A 16,309-nucleotide genomic window follows, 5' to 3' on the forward strand; every position below is an offset into this window, starting at 1 on the left:
CAAACTTTGCATTAACAGCACTCACCCTTACTGGGAAACTGTGAACAGTTTTGTTTGCCATTCCTGTCCTGCAAGCGTGTGAATGTTGCATTGCATCTCTCCCTAAACCAAACTCTTTTAAAACAAAACTGAAAGCACTGCAATCCAAAGGCTGCCAGTGTATCTAACTTATACCATTATGCACAGACTCAGAATTTCAAAATTACATATAGTTGACTTTTTTTAAATAATTGAAGGTATTTTATTAATCCCTATTGTTCCCTGCATACATACGACATATAAAAATTGATGGTCTTTTTGATATTTAGCAAATATTAAGTTGGATGTTTTATTTCAACTAAAATCCTGTACAGCAAAATAGCACAGGTATCACAACTAAAAATAGTGCTTCAGTGCAAAATATGGAAAATTCAGTTTGTTTTCTTTTGTTGTAGGACTGTATGATTTTTCTTCAAATGCATAATAATAAGGAAAAAAAGTGCAAAATCTATTTAGCATGATGGAAAACAGAGGATTTTTTCAAGTAAACATCATCTGGCATTCACATCTTTCTCAAAGCCACAGCTGTGAAAGGGATGCACTCAGACCAAAGATGTCTTCCTGTAAAAGAGGAGCAGTCTTGTAACAAGTTTGATATTCTACACACTCCAAGAAGTTCACTTTTTTTTTCTATTTGAACACATCAGAAGCAAATATCATTGCACCTTAAAAAGTACATATGTGGGCTAAAGAAAAGTTCATAGTAAATAGTTTCATGGTTTGTTTCTGTCTTTAATCTGCTTTTAACTCATATCCAAGGTTGAATGCCATTTAAGGAGATGACTGCTGCCTAAAACATCAGATTGAGTTCTCCTGTCTCAACATTATAAACCAAAGTAAAATTAGACCTTTGTCTTCCAAATGATGTGGATATATGCTTTGTTTTATGCACTTCAGACAGTTTCTACTTCCAACAGTTCCAGATCCCTGGGAAGCTGTGCACCTGTATCAGGCCAAAGTATAACAGTGCCCTTGTACCTCATGTTTAATGCTTGTTACTGAATAGGTCAGGTTGGTGACTTTGCTCTGAAAAGTTAGAACCTTGCCCTATGTGGCTGAGCTCTGTTTTATTTCTGTGCAGTTAAAACATAAGGAAATAAAGTATCTTCTCACAAAAGCAAGACTATCAGTCCCAGGGATGGCTTTGTTCCATACAGATGGCAGGGGAAAGCAATTTTCAAAAAGAAAGACTCAGCAGAGGAAAAATGCAATTGTAAAAAAATCTACTGTGGTGAAGCACTGATATAAATCAGCGTTTATGCAAGCACTTCACAACACTCCTTTTAAGAATACATGAAGGGCTTGAAAATAATGTCTTTACTGTGTTTGAACATAAAGAATCTTAGGTACCATCCAAAGACAAAACACAAACTTTCTGGTTGCTGGTGCTTGTTTCTCAAGGGATATTGTTATTTTCTAAAGGCAATAGAAATTACTAAACTTAATTTCTGCCTACTTCACCAAAGAAAAGTTCTCAGTGTTGAAAGAATCTTAGGACTGAGCCATTGGATTTTAACCAATGTAGTATCACAGTCATTTGGTGTCAATTAGCCTGATCAGTTAACCTGTTTTCTCAGTAGTTGATGTTGTCTAAAGAGGAACTACAGGAAAAAAGGAGACAGGCTATTCAGCAGGATCTGTGGTGACAGAACAAGGGGAAATGGCTTCAAGCTCAAAGAGGGTAGATTTAGGTTAGATATAAGGAAAAATCTTTTACAGCGAGGGTGGTGAGGCACTGGAACAGGTTGCCCAGAGATGTGGTGGATGCCCTGTCCTTGGAGACTTTCAAAACGAGGATGAATAAGGCCCTGGGCACCCTGATGTAGCTGGGGTGTCTCTGTTCATTGCAGGGGAGTTGGACTAGATGGCTTTCGGAGGTCCCTTCCAACTCTAAGGACTCTATGATTGTTACAAAGTAATGCAGAGTGGGGCTGCTGATAGGATCTTCCCCGGGTTGAGAAGACCATCTCCACCGCCATTTGGAATGTGGTTTGTCTTCCACATCACTGCTGCAACCACTGAAATACACCACTGTGCTGATATCTGTTGTTTGCTTACCATGAAAACATTCAGTGTCAATGACCATCTACGGGTGCAACTTAGTCTTATTATTGTGATTAGACTCAGCCCATTGATGCAGCCTATCCATAGCCTTCTGCAGAGCCTTCCTATGCTCAGTCAGATCAGCAGTCCTGCCCAACATGGTGGTTTCTACAAACTTACTGAAACTCAGTCATTAATAGTTAAACAAATCTGGACCCAGTACTGTGATCTGGGGAGTGCCAGAGGTGAATGGCTACCATGTTTGAGCACCTTCATAGTGGCAGTCTCTTCTATCTGGGAGTTTGTGCTATAGCATGAGCCTGGTGCCTCTCGTCCTTCCTCCACTTAATACCTCTGGGAAAGGTCAGGTTTAATCTTCCATGCACCTTGTAGGCAACTGCAGCCACCACTCAGAACCTCCCCAAGCCTTTTCTAAAGCTAAGCAAAAGCAACTCCCTCTCACTGTCCTGGGACGCTTGGTGCCCTGAGCTCTCCCCAGTCCCAAGGCCCTGGGATGGGACTATAAAATGAAACATAAAACACAAAAATGATGAACCCAGCTGCTCACTTCAGCTTTGCCTGTCCAGGTCAGGAACAAGCCTCAGAGATGACCTAAGGTTTTAGGTGCCTATTTCCATGCCTGCATACAAGCCACTACCTTGTTTCTGAGCCTTCTGTTGAGCTACTGGTCCTAGGTTCTTTTACAAACAGGTCACTCTTCAGACATCCTAGTATTGTCTTTCCCAAAAACGTTTCAGAATCTAATGTCAAGAGAAGTCGTTACCATGCAGCAGATGGCAGCAGAGGCGCAGTCTGACAAAATGGCATCTGACATAGAAATGTGCATGAAGCAAAGGTGTGGAATTGAAATCCTCCATGCAGAAAAAAACATAATGGCTCTCATTGACATCCATTGACATCTGCTGATTTTTATAGAGATCAAGAAGTGGATGTGAGCACAGGGAGGCAGCGGGTGGTGTGTTTCAGCAGTGGCAACAGTGACACGGTACAGATTTTGAGGACCACAGCATGCAGGCTCTTGTTCATCACTAGCAGAAATGCATAGCTGATGATGGAGAAAAACTATGTTCAAAAACAGTGTTTTGTTGCTGAAAATTTGCTCTATCAAATAATGCTACTGTGGTCTTTGTATCTGTTGTAGTTTCCATTGAAATAAACAGGAAGTATTACCTTCAGAGGGACCTACGCATTTTATATGCAGCCCAAGACAATTCCTCTTCACTCAGTGTGGTCCAGGCAAGGCAAAAGGTTGGATACCCACACAATTCTAATCAGAACCACGCTTTTCACCTTCGTGACTTTAGCACATCAGAACAGATAAACCTACGTAACCTTTATGGCAAGTGATGCAGTGACATTTCTCCATTAAAATCTCAAAAGAGCCTTTGAAGTGTCCTTAGTTTGTCATGTCTGAATTGGATTTTAACTGAAAATTCAACAATGAGTTATAATCTCAGCAAAGAGCTCTTGAACATATATTTTGTCATCACTGTATTGTCACTGAACTGAGAAGGACATCTCAGATTCTGCAGTCTCATGGTTATTTCATCCTAGACCAACTGACTGAATACTGTGTGTGGTCACAGTGCTTAGGAGCAATCAATCTTGTTCACCAGGAAAAAAGGTTAGATGGAAAGCAAAAACAAAACCAAAAATAAAATCCAGTGTAAAAGAGAAATACTAATAACAAACAAGTGATGCTGCCAAGCTATTGCTTCAACCAGGAGCTACAAAACTATACTGATGCTAACACAGAATGAAAATAGAAGTAGTAAAATGAATATTGCCATTAATAGTTCTGAGGGAACTCAAAAGTTCTCTTTACAAAAGCTTCCTGTGCTAGTAGGAATCTAAAATCTAGTAGGACCTTTTATATCTTATTGCTCACCGCCTTTCTGTCAGAGCCAAAAGTCCCAGTAGCTTACTCTCATCTGGATTTGCAAATTAGTCATGCTAAATCTAAACAAAGATTTCTTTAAAAACACATCTGAATATGTTGCGTGATTTCACTGGCTTCTTTATCCTTTACCAACTGGACACCATATCTTGTTTCCCCAGAAAAGCACCCTGACCTTGAGGCTGTAGGGAGATGTACAGCAGAGTGCATAGTGTGTGGGGGTAGAGAGAGAAAGCTAAAGGGATCATGATTCTCTAATCCAGTGATTAGGACTCCTTCTCTCTTCCAGCAAACTAAAAAATATCTGTCTCCAGATATACTCAACTACACCCAAATAACTTAAAGATTAATTCTTATTTCAGTTTATATGTTTGAGTTATGGAGACATCAGGGATCTCAAGAGAAACCAGGTATAAAGAACACATGGATAGAAAAAAAAAATATATTCTTTCAGGTAGCTATTGTCTTTGTTCTTCAGTATTCTGTCTGGGCAAATCTGACTCTCCCCTTGTAGTGTCTATAGAAGTCAGACATTTAAAGTCACTTATTGCACGATCAGAGCAAGAGACTTAAGAAGATGGCACATCTAAATTTCTTTCTGGAACAATCTTTACTCAATCATGAAAACAGCTGCAGTTCAGTAAGTTATCAATTTAGCAACGTGTTTTATAAGGCCTGCAAACATGTCAGTACTTGCTTTGATATCCATGGGGATAATCTCTCCTGCCATTTTTAATAGAGATTGGCGTCACTCTTGGTTTTTTGTAAAAGTAGCTTTGCTTTTAAGAGTTGCAAGAAAACTCATATAGCCTTTTCCATCCATATCCTCTGAGAAGATTGTTCAGAAATCCCTGTGTTGCTAGGCTAGCAATTCCCTTGATGGTAGCAGTAGAAGTGCCAACAGAGACAGCCATGTGGGCTGCTGAAGCTCAGCTTTAAGAAGATAAATACTGGAAAGTTGTTAGCATGTACATTTGAAACTCTGATTTCAGTTCTAAACTTGCCCCTGTATAAGTTCTGAACTCCTGCCTTCCAGCAGAAGCTCCTGTTCACGTAGATGAATATAAGATGCTAATTTCCTTTAGGTTTCCATTGCTCTCAGTTCAAATTGTGTAGCTGGAAGTGCTCACTGTTGAGGGATGCTGCTGTATTTTATCATTCATCCAGCTGAACTGAACATCATTTCAAGAAATCATTCTGGACAATGTGGAAATTGCTAAATGAATGAAAGAAAGAGTCTTGGGTATTTTCTATGGAATTCATGCTGTCAGAAAGAGCATCTGTTTTCTCATGTGCTGCATTAGCTCTACACATATGAACTGAATTTAACAACAGTGTAGGATTATCTCTCTAAAACAGTGTGTTGTATTTGTGGAGTTACTTTATATAGTTTTCTAAAGAATATGTTGGGCCATTGGACTAGCAGCATTTTTAGCACTTCATTGTTTGCAGTGTTTAAATTCTATATGAGAGACATGTATCAAAACCAAATGATGTTTCTCTTTTCATAACTGCAGCAGATTCTGAATGTCCTGAGGCTATGAGTGACTGGCACAGAGATTAGATAGCACTGCATAACAGCAATGGCTGGAGAACAGTAGAGCTGCATATACTGCTTTAAACATGTATCATTTTAAAAATGTGACTCAGATGAAGGAATATTTTGTGGTCAGATAAGTTACAAATTATTTACAAACCAAGTCTACATTGCAGCATTGCTGAAATAAGAACAACGGACAATAATATGGCATAAGGTTTAGTTATTTTTTCTCTGAAACATGTGAGGCATGCCACTGCCCTAACTTCTCCGGGGGTATTTAGATTGAAGGTATAAAGGTCTTTGATTACATTCCAGGTTCATGCCACAATTTGTCTTTCTTCAGGATACTGTAGCAGTGAACTAAAGAAAGTAGAAGGAAGGAAAAAAAGACTAGCATGCAATGCAAACATCAGAAATGTGCATTTGTAGAATTTGTCATGGTGTTTAATTGATACCCCATGTCTCCATCTCTTGGAATGGCTTCTGTTTATGGGTTGTGACTGTGTATATGCATCTGGAAACAGAACATAATATTGTAAATGAAAAATGATTGTAATCTTCTGAGCTGAAAGCATGGGATTGGAGATTATCTCCTCAATATCAACTCATACAAGCCCTTACCAGGTAGGTCCAACTGGTTGTTGTATAGCAAGACACACTGAAGATCTCCACATGCCAGTGCTAACCAACTCTCCTAAGGCTGTGCACCAAGTTTGTTGTGGTAAATGTTACCTCAACATATCAGTTGTAAAGATTACATTCAAGTGCAGTGAATTTGATCTCTGTGAGATATACTAGATTTACAGATCATGCTACACAAGTTGCATTGTGTGCTGTTTGTATGTGCTGTATGGCTGCAGTACACGCAGATATTTCATGACTGAAAAAGATACTACCAGTAGATTTTACTGAACCTGACTTGAAGACTTCAAAGAACTGGTTCACTGGGTAATTGTTACTTCATTTCTGAGAAGCTGTTTGTTGTGCTCTCCTCTTCCTTCCACAAACTCATTTTCTCTGCCTCTCAGTCTTCATTTCCATCCCATTCCCACCTTTCAATGTCTTTCAAAGCATGCCAAATAGTAAGACAACCAGACAGGTACTAGCAAGACCTCTTCATTCCTGCTACTGAAGTATAGCTGTTGCAACAGCAAGACATTTTTCTACACTCCCTTAGGTACTGCTTCACAGCACAAGTCTGAGTGCTCACTTAGCACCTAATTCAGTCTTCTGTCTTTTTTTTTTTTTTTTTAAACGATAACGACAACAGTGGTGCTGTGTAAGGAGATACCATGTATGATAATGGAAGGGGGGAAAGATGGGAGAGATGTTTCTGGCTGGGGGTCAACATGGATCAAAGGATCTTCAGTCAGCTGAAAGACTACAGTACCTCTTAATGTCTCTATGGTAGGAAACAGAGCACAGGTGCTACAAATCACTGGGGAAAGGCAAAAAAAAAAAAAAAAAAGCATACATTAAATACATCAGAAAGTTGTCTTTGCAGCCACAAGACCCGGACGTCTTTTATAAAGCTTCTGCTCTGCACAAAGACAGAAAGCTACAATGACATCTAACTCCCCAGAGCAGTTTCTAACAAAAACAAAGCAAAGTTTTTTCTCCATTTTACTTGTTTTAAAAAACTTTTATATTGACTTCAAAGGAAAAATATACTATGAAACACCCCATGTATTTATAAGCACAAACTGCCACTTTAAGAATAAACTAAGTAAAGCCACAAAATGCATAGCTCAGGCCTGTCAAAAACATATTACACTTAAATCAGAAGAAACATTTCACACTGCCTCCTCAAAACAATTTTACTAGCATTCTGTTTGACTATGAAATTAGTTGTGGAAACAGTAAACCTACCCAGCTTTAAATTGTTAAACGTCAGAGCTGGGGTTATGTTCACAAATGATGTAGAGCACCAACTGAATGACCTTTATTGAGTAAAAAATTTGTTGCAATCTCTGGTGAAGCCTTTCCATTGACATGACTTCAGATTAGGTGTTATGTTAGAATAAATACTGGCTATACCTAACAGTGAAGGAAACATTCAAGATACTACTTTGTTCTCCCTCCCTCCCGCCTGTCACTTCTTTCTCATGCATCTGCTAAAGCCCAAGGCTTATTGGAAACATTCAGAGCTGTCTTTGAAAACTAATCTGCATGGAAGAGAAATCGAAGTAATGACAACCTCTGCTCTTCCTGCTACTCTTGAATTGTGTACACAGATAAAAGAAACTAATTGTTTTTTCTGGGTTAAGGACCCGTTTGTGTCTCAAACTCAGGTAGCCACATGTTTTTGTTTTCCCTCATAAAACCAAAATGGATTGAAAATGAAATGGGCACCAATGGGCACCTTCAATTTAGGGAGTCATGATGGGGCTCCCTCCATTCTCTCATTTTCTCCAGGACTCTGAGAATTCATCTCTACACTAAATGACAAACTGTCTAAATGTGCTTGGGCTCAGAAACAAATCTCTCTAAATTCCCTAGGTTGGCAACACAGCACTATCTTTTTGGAATGGCATTCAGGTGCTTAGTTGTGTCCTATGCCAAGATGTGCTAAAAAAATGAATCTGGGCCTGTCTTCTTCCCATTGCAGTTCAGGGTGTGGTGTCAACACAGTAACTTGCTACCCTGGAAAGGATGCTGATTTGTTTGGATTCATCTTTTCAAAGAAAAATGTATCAGTCAGCCTACAGCACAGAATGATGTTTAAGTTGTGTGGCCTGCTTTTCTGAGCATGGGTATGGGCATGTTACATGAAGTGCCTCCTTAAGCAGCAGGCATTTTCAGAAGGGTGCAAAAGCAGAGTACCAGCCTAAGTACACAGCTCACAGACAAATGAGGAGCGCACAGATGGGATGCAGTGCCTGAAGCCCACATGGAATGAGCAACAGAACCGAGCACGCATTTTGTTTGGTGGTGATTGGGTAATGTCTGTGTGCTTGGTAGCGAGTCCTGATTTTGTATTTCAGTGTGGTCATGTGAATTTTGATGATGCTCAAGGAGCTAGCTATTTAATTAGTCACACCTGAGGGAATTTTCATTCACTAAGTGTTTGAGTGCCTTGCTCTTCTTATAGGACACTTCTGTTGTCACTGTATGAGAAGAACTGAACTTCTGTCAGTTATTTAAAATAAAACTTGTGAAAAACAGATGTAGAAAGAAATAAAGAACATGCTAAAAAATTTCTAATTCTTCCCTAACAAATGGGAAACTTACTAATATCTGTGGAAAATGCAACAGATAAAATAATAGGCCCTGGTGAATGATATATAAACTATTTCTTTATTGACTTGAAACCAACTGGTAAATTTACCAGATAGGGATAATTGCTATAGGCATGTTCATGCTTCTGCTACTGATCTAGCTGTTTAATTGCTCTTATAGGTTTGCTGTTCATTGGCTGTCACGTGTGTAATTTATGATCTAGTTCTTCAAAGCAAGGGACTCTGTACTTCGAGTCTCATCTATCTTCCTTGTAAGTACTGTTACAGAAAACTTCTGACAGGAGCATCAACTATAGATGCATAAAGCTATACAAAACAAGTGACTGAAAAAGCAATATACATGCTCAGAAAACCAATATAGTCAGCTTGCAAGATTCTGTGTGGAAAGGACATGAAACTGATTATTCCTATAAGTGATACGCATATATTCGGTTATCAGAGACATTTACTGTTCACCTACATTAAGCTGTGCAAAACTCAGCATATTTGGCTCAGTGCTTGTCAGCTAGAGCTCTTGGAACAACGGGGGACAGAGGAATTGTAAGAATAGTGGGCTGAAGGGAAGCAAAGAGAGACGGAGCCTGCACCAAGACAACACATTTGGATGTATGTGAGGAGGGGAGAAGTGGATATTAACAGAGCTTCCTGCAGTCATACTTCCATATGGTTAAACAGCTGTGCTTGCTTCTCTCAGAAACATACTTTGCTGTTACTGCCTGGAGCCTGATTCATTCAGAGTTACACTCTGGGCCACAGCATAATAAAGCAAAACCTTACTTTCTATTTGGATTGTAATAATTAAGTGCCAGGTACAACATTAACAAGCTTCTAGGCAACTTAAAAATCTAACTCCTCTTTCCATCAGCATTCTTAGTACATGATTGAATTGGTCTTACACTTTATTGGAGCCATATGAAAATGGATCTATATCTTATGTGTACTTAGATTTCTTTATTTTGATTACTTAGAAGTAGAAAATGAGAAATATTATTACTATACACATCAGCTAAATCACTCCAGCTGGATTGTGAAGCTGAATAGTACACAGCAATGCCAGCAGAAGAGAGTGAGGAAAAAAAAAACTAAATGTGTAAAGGAGAAACCAACCAAGGAAGATATTCAGTGTCCTGAAGAATTTTTTCCTTAATACCTGATTCTTTTTAGACTCATAACCACAAAACTGAACAGACCATTCATTCCTATTTCTGTATGTTAAAGTCTGCAGGTTAATGTATACTATTCAGATTGCAGAATCTTATCTTCCAAATCTTGATCAATGTCTATTTTAACTGTTGTCTTTGCTTTTGATGAAGGAGGGAGGAAGAGCATGTGGTCATATGCTATTTAGTTTCCCCCTTTTCTTCAGTCACTTCCTCTTTACTTTGCTATTATTCTTCAGGCAAGAATTATCAAATAGCATACATTAGCCAGACTTGAAGTTGAAACAAGGAATTTGCTCAGAATATTTTAGGAAGATGGTGGAACTTTAGATGCAGCTAAGAGATGTTTGCTGACATCTCCACACTGGGTGATATTGGATAAAAAAGAGTCATAAAGAGTTGTAAGATGATGTTAGGTTTGGATTTGAGCTATTTTTCTGGGAACTTGGTCCTGAGATAATACATTCTGAATTGAATATCTTTTTTTCTGTAGCACTTTTGTTTTTCTCCACTTGTATTTAGTACAAGTATTACCAATACATCTGTGTACACAATACAGGTAAGATTAATTAATATATTCTATGACTTTTCCATAAAGCTGCTACAGCTGGCAGTGCTGGCAATCAGGAGTAATTCCTGCAGATTCTAATTAGCTTCAGATTGTGAGGAAAGAACCAAACCCAAACACTACCAGAAATGACATCTCATATTTGAAAGTGTCTGTAACCAGAAAGGTATTCCTACTCTGCAAGTTCCCAGGAAGGAATTTCTCTTCTAAATATTGTAAGGGAGAGAAGAAAATTAAAATATAGCACCATTTTCATTGCATTTCAAAATCTTTAGGAAGACATACACTCACATTTATCTGCTCCTTTCAGAACAAAAACAAAAAGCCAAACCTGTTAGAGTATTCCAAATTAAGACCATAACTTTAAGTCCATTTTTCTTAGTCACATGCTGACTCAAAAAAATATATGTTGTGGAAAAACATGGTACTGCATTACATTTCTTAACCATCTCTTCATACAGTTATAAAGATTATATCCAAAAGAAGTTGATTTGACTAACGTATGCATTCCTTAAGATATGATCAAATGTTTCACAACAAGGAAGAAAAAAAAAAAGAACAGTGCTTGTGAAGAACTCGAGAACTTTTTGTGAAAATATCAAGAACCACTAGAAATATCACTGAATATCATAAAAGATATAAACAGAGAAAACTTCTCTTTAAAAGCACAAGTAAAAAATTATCTCTAAAAAAACTTCAAAAAGAGAAAGTAAGATTATTAAGATTATTTCAATTACGCAGATCACATCATGAGTTTTCTAAAGAAAGCATAATCCTCTACTAAAGCAGCTTCTTCAATTTGACAGTACAAGTTTTGGTTTGAACCCAGAAACCTCTTGTGGAGCTTTAATATCATCTTAACTAAACTTAAGAAAAAAAAAAGAAACTTTGCACAGGTTATTTTAAGCATTCCAAAAAGAACTTTTGCAAGTTTAATACATCAGGGTTTTTCTGTGCATGCATACAACCAATGAATAGACAGATGTTATAATTACAAAATACACCAGAGTTTGGCTAAGCTACTATACCAAAAAGAGAATAAATAAGAGTGCTTACCCTTATCCCACACTCACTGTAAAACTGCAAAGAAGGGATCTCCAGAAAGAGACCCTTCCCCACCGATAGTCAGCTCTTAAATGGACCAAGGAGAGGTGCAGCCAGGCTCCACCCCTTCCATCACACAGCTGAACTGCCTTCACCTGTGCTCCTCTGGCTGACTCAGTGCTCGCCTCAGGTGGTCTATCAGAGATTCAGGCTGTGATTCAGCAGTTGTCATACAGCATGCAACAGTCCAAACTTGTGAATATGTCTTTCTTTTTCATCACTTTCTCCATATATGCTTTTAATTTACTAGTTATACCTGTACAGCAACTATTGATACATCTGGACTCTGTTCTGGTAAACAGGAATTAAAATGCATCAGAACTATGTTTGCAATTGTGGTATATTTTGCATCACTTGAAATTTTTCAATTTGTGACTCCATTTTCATCTGACATAAATCCATGACCTGCAAAATTTCAAATGGAATGTATAGAGGTGCAATCAGACATTCAACTCAAAGAGAAATCAGATTATGTCTCTTTACCAGTCCTTCACAAACTCCATCTGGTCAGAGAGAAGCACTCCTCACTGCACAATCACGCCTCATTCATGTCATCGCTTTTTAGTTCTAGGCACACATTTATGAATGACTGTATTCAAAGATGAAGCACAGGAAAAGTGCCATCAAAAATCCCTGACAAACACCTTGAGAACTCACTGAGAATTGCAGCCACTACCATCAAATCAGACTGATACATTAATGTCACAAAAACAATGTCAAATATGTAGTTTTATGTTTGTATTGCTCTCCCTTTAAAAAAAAAAATGTTTTAATAAAACAAATTTTGTTACTTATACACATTAACTATGTTACATATAAGGGCTGTTCTGTAAGTAATGCCTCCTGTTTTATTACGTTGACACACAACCTCAGAGGCAGATGTTGGCGGTATGGCAGTAGAGGTTGAACCTTCCCACCAATATTCCATTGCATGTTGTTGCTGCGTGACAGATGGCAGCAGAGCAGCAGTCTCACAGAATGCTGTCTGACATGGAAGTGTGTAAGAAGAAAAGGCATGGAATTGAATTCCTCATGCAGAAACAACTGCCCCCACTGACATTCATCGACTCTTGCTGAATCTTTCTGGAGGCCAAACTGAATGTGAGCACAATGAGGTGGCAGGCGATGCATTTCAGCAGTGGGAACAGTGACAGTGGCTGGCACAGGCTCTTGTTCATCACTGGTAAAAATGCATAGCTGATGATGGCGACTCCACACATTTCCCAAACTGTTACAATTCTTTAAGAAGCTTTATTATAGCTAGAAGAGTGTAGCTTTTGAACTAATGATTTCATAGCTGTTTTAGCAATTTCCCTTCTTCCACCGCCTCATGTATCCCCATTATCTTGAGGTCTTACTGTCCTCTAGTGGTGAAGGACTATGACAAGTAAAGTTACAGGAGCATTTAAAAGTGGATATTCTCTCCATTACAACTTTCATCTTCTCCACATAATTTTCAGGCCTCTCAGCAAATGAATTCCTAAAAGCAGCTGCTGATCTCAACCGGATAGACAGTAATAAAGTTACTAAGTGTAACGTAGTAAGTTCAATAGTTTCTTGAACTGTGAACTATGGCCCAAGGCTGAATTCGTTAGGTAGTGTACAATTAACCACCAGTATATTGTATTATTTTTAAAAGGAAAATCAGCTTCCTTAGCAATTCTCATAAACATGCCCATAAAAATAAAGTGTGTTCAGACTTTAGATGGCTTTTTCAGCCTATTTCTTCAAAGTGCAGTCTTCTAAGTATTACATTTGTTACAAAGTTTTGCTTATAAATGCACACTTCTAACTTGCCAATCTAATGATGAATTGTAATAATTTCTGAGTTATTCTATCTCCTATATCCATTTCCAGCACTTCAAAGTACTAGAACCCCCAGGTAAGCCATTTCATGTTGGTCACAGAAAGACCGTGCAAGGCAGAAGTCAGTTACAGTGATGGATACAGCCACAGCCATACAGGGTCACATGAAAAAAAAGAAGACATCTACCTTGTCACCATCACCAGACAGCTGCTGGACCCTACAGACCTCTCAGAGCAGATGGTGAACTACGGAACTGCTGATCAGCTCTTGCTTAGCATAAGGGTGTCAGAAGAGGACAGACGCAGATTCCTTTCATGCAGATGAACAAAATGCAGGCACCATAACTGGGCAGAGGCAACAGTGATTTCCACACTCAGAGCTTAAGAGCTGGCAGTTTCAAACTTTTTTTTTGGAACAACTAGATTATGAGATTCAAAACAGATCGTCTGAATCGGAAAATCCCCCACAACTTAATTGTGTTTTATATCAAGACTCATATTACACAGAAGTAAGAAGCTGAACAAAAAGATCAGCCATTTCGCTTATTCAGACTTGCTGCACAGCTTGGAGCACTGGTGAAAGCCAACGTGTTAATAAAAGGCAGTCCAATAACAAGCAACCTTCTAGAGCAAGCTATTCACTGACACTGAGAAGAAGTAGAATCATATATAATCCAGGAGAAAACTAACTTTTGAAAAATTACCATCCAACTTTTCACTGCACATCCTCAAGTAGATTCACACTTTTAATCACACTTTATCAGACACAGATACTTTTGAATAATAAATGAAATCATAAAAACTGATCAATTTGATTCAGGGCAGGCACAGACAACTCATAGTCTCCTACAGAGGTCTGCTTACAAACTTTGTGACTGTGATATGTAGACATGAAGGACATTCCAGTATCTCAGTTAAAAAAAAAAACATTGTTTTGTAGATTTGTTCAGCTGTCATTTATGTAAAGCACCTTTTGCTTATAGATCATCTATTCTAATCATAACAACTCTTATTTTTAACAGGTTGTCAATCTCTGGCAAGCTATAACCTCAAAACCTTCATCAGATTCCTTCTGTCTTTCTATATCCTGCCCCTGTACACTAAATTTTACAAGGATATGTAATTGTATACTGGATACACTATTTTGTAAACTGAACATAGGCTAGCTTGGAGCTCATCTTAACAGTGTATGTAAATAACCAATCTTATTTCAGAAAGCTAGTTCTTGCAGCTTTACTTACCTCCGTAGGACAGATCCTCAGATCCTTAGATTTCGTTCATTAGCTGTTGACAACTCCTGAAATTAAACAAAGTCTAAAGTGAAAAACTTCAACAATAAATCATGTGATATTATATTATACATTAAAGACAAAATCAATCTCTCTAGAGATGTTATGTAAATATTTCTAAACTTCAGCCCAGTATATTTTAATTAACAGCAAACAACGTTTTAAGACAAAGTCAGGGCAGCTAATCAGAATTCAGCAAAGGGAAATGGCACGCAATGTGATGCTGAGCAATAAAACTGGGAAGTAGACTTTTCGAAGTAGCCAGAGCTTAGAGACTGGCTGAACAATGGCCTGCTCATGGGAGGTGCTGAGTGACTACCTCTGCATCACTTGTTTATTTCTCCACTATTTTACTTATTAAACTGTATTTACCTTGACCCACAAGTTGTTGGGTTCTTTTTTTGCTCTTCCAATTCTCTCCCTCATCCTGCTCAGTGAGGGTTGTGAGTGAGTGAGAAGCTTAATTGCTGGCCAGGGTCAATTTACCACAACATCTCACACATGAATTGTTTTAACTGCCTCTCTGTATTTGCTAAATAATAGCAATGTTAAACATGAAGGTGCTGAAGTGTCCCAAATGTCCATGCTGAATGGTGAAGAACATTATGACACAATTCACCCAGCATCGATGTCCTCAAAGGATTAAGGGTTGGGTTGCTCCAAACGAAGCTTAAAAGAATAATGTAATAATGTGAGTCCATTTTTAAAGAACTTCCTATGATACTTCATCCAGTGAACAATTTTCTGGGTCAGTTCATTTCAGAAAGTTAAGACAGCTCATCCTTAGATTTTCTGTGACTCTACTTCCAACATTTCTGCAAATATATGAACAGCTGGATGTCTTTCTGAATTGTTCTAAGGGGTGGTTTAAAGCAATACTTGTTTGTTTACAAATTAGACATTGAAATAAGATATTCTAATCTCTAAACATTAGAGAAAACCAACCCATGAAACCACAGGGAAGCAAGTATAATCTTTCTGTTCAGAAAGGCTTGTGCTAATATAGTCTCTACTACTCATTAAATTTCTGTAATGCATCCAGAGGCAGCATTAGAGAAACAATATCTACAGCCTTCTGAGCTATTTGCTACTGTTAAATGGATATTAGAAGGAATCCAGGAGCTCTTACAATAATGTAGTTTTTCTTCTGGGCTTAAAGCCTGGAGATTTTGACTTTCAAAGACTCTGAACTTGACAATAATTCAGTTTAGGCATCAGCATGAACATATTTCTGATTATTTCTAGAGCTCAGACAGCAGAATCTTGCTTTGTTACAGAATTACAGGCTCATTGGTTGAATCACCTTGGACATTATTGTCATTATTAGAGAAGACAGAAGCTCTCTTCTTACAGTTATAACATATTATATATACATTTTTTTTTTTCCTCACTGAAATGGATTTTAACTGGAACAGAAAACCAATATAATCACAAATGATATTCAGACACTAAATTATTTTCCCCCAGGAAAACATAGGGGGAAAGTCATCCAAAGTCCCATTAGTGGCAAATAGCACATTTTCTCCAAATCCAGAATTTCTACTAAGGGAAATACTTCTCCTCTATTACACAAAAGAGTAATTTCTCCCTTAACAGATTTTGA

At 38.1% G+C, this 16,309-nt stretch overlaps 1 long non-coding RNA gene across 1 annotated transcript; it reads right to left on the minus strand.

The window, feature by feature from the left end:
• Positions 1-567: 567 nt before the first annotated feature.
• LOC122189508 lies at positions 568-11,582 on the minus strand. Its single transcript, XR_006181839.1, has 3 exons — positions 11,564-11,582; positions 6,931-6,978; positions 568-600 (listed from the first exon to the last, which is right to left on the minus strand). It is a non-coding gene; the product is annotated as an uncharacterized LOC122189508 (long non-coding RNA).
• Between the last annotated feature and the right edge of the window lie 4,727 nt (positions 11,583-16,309).

This window comes from Lagopus leucura, unplaced genomic scaffold (genome assembly GCF_019238085.1).
Source record: "Lagopus leucura isolate 7727_CA_CO unplaced genomic scaffold, USGS_WTPT01 Super-Scaffold_100157, whole genome shotgun sequence".
Lineage (NCBI taxonomy): Eukaryota > Metazoa > Chordata > Aves > Galliformes > Phasianidae > Lagopus > Lagopus leucura.